Genomic DNA, 4,511 nt, shown 5'->3' with positions numbered 1-4,511 from the left:
TTGTCATTTCCATAGCCAGCTGTGAGAAATCATTCAGCAAATTATAACTGATTGCCAGGGGAGATAACATGTTCTCTTGGTGATATACTTGCCCAATCGCTCTACAACAAAGACTCAAGAAATCAAGGGAAGCAGGTACAGATGGTCATCCATCTGTAGTAGCAAAGGAAAGGATAAAGAATTAGATCAAACACCAACTGGAAATAGAAACACCAAAAGCAGCGCCTGAGGGGGCGATGGAGCACAGGCATGGCTATTTTAAAGCATGAAGGGCAGCATACCTGGGTGAGAAGAGGCAGTGTGGGAATCCCAATGAGAGACATGGAGTAAACAAGTCAAGAGTGAAGCACAGTAAACAAAATGCAAGCTGACTCTAAGAAAGGGAAGTGGGTAAAAACCCCAATGATACAACCAACCCCAGAGCAAGGGGAAGCCAGAGCATAAGGATACGTGGCTCATCAGCAGAGAGTCCGAGTTGTGTAAGCTGGGGGCCCACATGGAGAGGAAGGCGGGGGAGATGGAAGCCAGAGATGCTGCACTATGGAAACCATCCTCCCGCCTCCCCTGCCTTGAGACGGGGCAAGAATCAGATTATCAGCAGTACTCACTCCAAAATTCACCCCATCATGGTCTTGAATGGCTCCCAGAGAAGTGCCTCTTTCTCCTTCCCGCCATCAGCTGACTGGTCTTCAAAGGTCAGAGCCACCTCTACCAAGTGACCCTCCTCTGCTGCCCCGCCTTCACCCAGCTCACTCAGCTCTTACCCACAGTCCCCACCACACTTTACTCCAGTGGACCAGGCCGTGCTCCTTTGGACCACATGCCACGCCCCTGGTACTCACTTGGTCAATCAACATGGATCGAATACCACACACATGCAGCCTCCTTTGTCAGGGGTGCAACCACTGCCTTTACAGTCAAGGGCATGCATACGTGCAGACCAGTTTGGAACAAGCGTGGGGCGCATACGCGTGCGTACACACACACACACACACACACACACACACACACCACAAACTAAATGCATACTTCCTCCTTGGTTGGGAGTGAATGCTCCCGCAGATAGTAAGCCAAGTGTTCACCATTTAGAAGCACTCACCACCGCCAGTGTGCCACCTCTTCTTTATTTTTTCTTTCTCCTTTTTATTTATTTATCTTATTTTCTTTTTTTATTGTCCATTACCTTATTTTCTTTATTTTTCTTCAATTTTCTTCTCATCCTTTAATTTTCTGTCTCATTTGGTGAGAGACAGATGTGTTCCCATTAGTCAGCAATCCTATGAGGTCATTATGAATCAGGATCTACTCAATGAGAGGACTGTTTACAGGAGTTGAAAGCCCCTCTTTCTCCCTTGGATGGCTGCTGGTTTGGAACTGCTGACCATGTGGTTAACAATCCAACGTGTAACCACTACACCCCCAGGGATCCAGTAACAGGGGACTTATTAAACTCAATGTGTGGTCAGAAGAACTTGGGAGAACTGAGAGATGGAGGTTTCATCCAAACCCAGTGTGCCATGGTAATCGTCGACCTCACTTCCAGCGTCATTCTAACTGGCCGGCAGGCTCGGGCTCCAGTAGGTGAAAATGCCTACGTCGTACTGTGTGACAACAAAGTGGACATTACGGACAGGAAAATTAAGGCAAAATCTACCATCTTCCACCGAAAGAAGAATCTTCTACACTATCGTATTTCTGCCAAAAACAACAACTTTGAAAAGTCCGTCCTTTGGTTTGCTGGAAAATGAATTGAAGTCCTAAACGGGCGTTTGATGCCATGGCTGCTCGCACCCCACCTGCGGACCCCGCTCTGGCAGCAGAAGAGGACCATGATTTAGACAACGGCTCTCCTGTGTGAGAGCGGCCCTGGCGCCCAGCATCAGGAGGCGCGTTTCCAATGATGTGATGTCAGTGGTGCAGTATGCCACTCTTACGATACAGCATGCAGAATGCGCTCATCTTTGCGATGGTGAAGGAAATGGTGGCTTCGCAGCGAGTGTGGCAGTTAAAACCTTCCTTTTGTTGGACTAGCATATCTAGTTGTTTGAGGAGCACAGTTGTTTTCGTTTTTGAATTTCAAAGACAAGCCTGCTGCAGCCATATCGCAATATTCAGTGGTGACTTTTTGTTTGTTTGTTTGTTAACTGGCATTCCCATACCTTTTCATTTAGAACCAGAATAGAGTTGTATTTAAAATATGAAAAAAAATTACCTTTTAACTTTGAGGCCTTTTCAAATTGGTACATCGTTAAAATATTCACCCTTGATTTAACATGTGTATGTTGTATAAATTAAGAAATTGTAACATTTATAGGATGAAGAATCCTCCTGAGATGACAGTACATTCTGAGCTACTGAATGAAGACAACTTTAAGAACTGAGTTACGATATTAGATCAATTTTAATAGATTTATTCACAAGATGGAGAAAGAGCGGTAAATCTTTCACCACAAAATGTTGTGTGAGTGGCATTACTTTCTGCTGAAATCATAGTCTTTAAAGGTGGTTAAATGAGGTAGACTTAAAGCCCTACATCATGTCATGTTTATAACGATCATCAGTCCAAGTCAATGGTCATTATCTTATCAAGTGTATTTGACCAGTAGAAATGAAATTGAGAAATTGAAAATAAATCACTTGCATGATTTCTTAATTATACAACTGAGAAACAAAATGATGCAAGGTTTAGTAACAGATCTGATGCTATATCTGAAACGTTTAAGACTAATCATCAGTGTATTTTATGATAGTTCTCTTGTGTACCATTCTTTCTGGGTTTTAACTAACTTTATTTGACTCTACATTGATTCTGAATTTTATAATATATTTGTGCATGCATATATCTGTGTGTACATGCATGCATTGTATAGCATATGTATGTATATATGCATGCATATATATGTATTTATAAATTAACCATGGACTTATCATGTTTTGTCACCTACAGATAAGAATTTGCTTTGCTGATCTAACATATTTGACAAAAATTCTCTAACCCAAAAAATGGATTGACTTATAAAAATGGTCTAGAATCCTGAGCTTGGAACCTATTGGTCTAAATCGATATTTCTAGAACTCTGGAAGGTGACAGGGTTCATGAATTACAGTGGATCCCAAATCCATCAAGAATGGATTTTGCCACTAAGTAGATTAAATGTTCCTTAAATTCCTTATGTGGGGAATATTTGTGGCAAATAACAGTATTGTCTTTATATAAGGCAATACTTTTCTCATTTCTCCCAAATTGCTTAACCTATAAGGCCTAAAATATGGCTCTAAAACTGAAAGATCCTACTAGCAAATTCAACAAATTCAGAAAAGTCATGACCAGAGAAGCTGATGAGATTGAAGCTATGGGCTAAAAAGTAGAATAACAGTAAGCTTTCCTGCTAAATTCCACAGAGACGGTTTATGTCTTAATAGATGGATGGTGCAGGGTCCATATTTATGTAATTGTATTTATAATGCCCGAGGATTTTGTAGAACATGACTGCTACTGGTGTTATTTAGATGTAGACAAATACTTCACGTACTTATTGCTCTTGGTCATATATGTTCTTTTCAAACATTTAACCTACTATTTTTGTTAATATTTCTCTGCCTTTGTGCACCTTGGAATCGCCCAGGCAAAACATTTGCCCAGATGCTCTTTTTAAAAAGTGGATCTTTAAAACAAACCAAAATCCACTTTGAATTTGAACAATGGTTCAGAGAAACCAATATTTTATTTGTTCCAAGCATTGTACTATATTGAAGAATTCAGTCTATTTAAAGGAACTGACCCCAAAGATAAAAATCAGACTTGGGTTTAGGATAGGTCAGTAATTATTTAATCTGGGCTCTCGGGCAGTGTTATCATGTGTCTGTCTAATGCTCAATGATCCATTTTTCAATCTCTTATTTGTACATCTTAAAAGCCAGGCTTTCAGTGGAGGCCAGTTTTCCATCTGTGGGGAAGGGAGAGATGACCAAATAGTTCCTACATAGCATCGTCTCACAATCCATCTTGTGGAAGGCCTTCCTCTGTTTCACTGCCCCTCTACTTTACCAAGCATGATGTCCTTCTCCAGGGACTGGTCTCTCTTGACAAGTCTAAAATACGTGACACGAAGTCTCACCATCCTTGCTTCTACGGAATATTTTGGTTCGACTTCTTCCAAGACAGAATTGATTTTTCTTTTGGCACTCAACAGTACCTTCAATATTCTTCACCAGCACCACAATTCAAAGGCAATGTCCAACTTTCACATGCATATGAGGCAAGTGAAAATACCAGGGCTGTGCTCAGGTGCACCTTAATCCTCAAAGTCATATCCTTGCTTTTCAACACTTCAGTGAGGTCTTGTGCAGCAGACGTACCCAGTGCAATGCATCTTTTGATCTCTTGACTACTTCTTCCATGAACGTTCATTGTGGATCCAAGCAAGGTGAATTCCTTGACAACTTCAAGCTTTTCTCCATTTATCATTGGCTTAATCTGGGGATTTGGGAGGCCTTTTTTTTTTTTTTTT

Source organism: Echinops telfairi, unplaced genomic scaffold (assembly GCF_000313985.2).
Source record: "Echinops telfairi isolate 266 unplaced genomic scaffold, ASM31398v2 ScPeMD7_4;HRSCAF=17, whole genome shotgun sequence".
Classification (NCBI taxonomy): Eukaryota; Metazoa; Chordata; class Mammalia; order Afrosoricida; family Tenrecidae; genus Echinops; species Echinops telfairi.
This window is presented reverse-complemented; position numbering follows the sequence as displayed.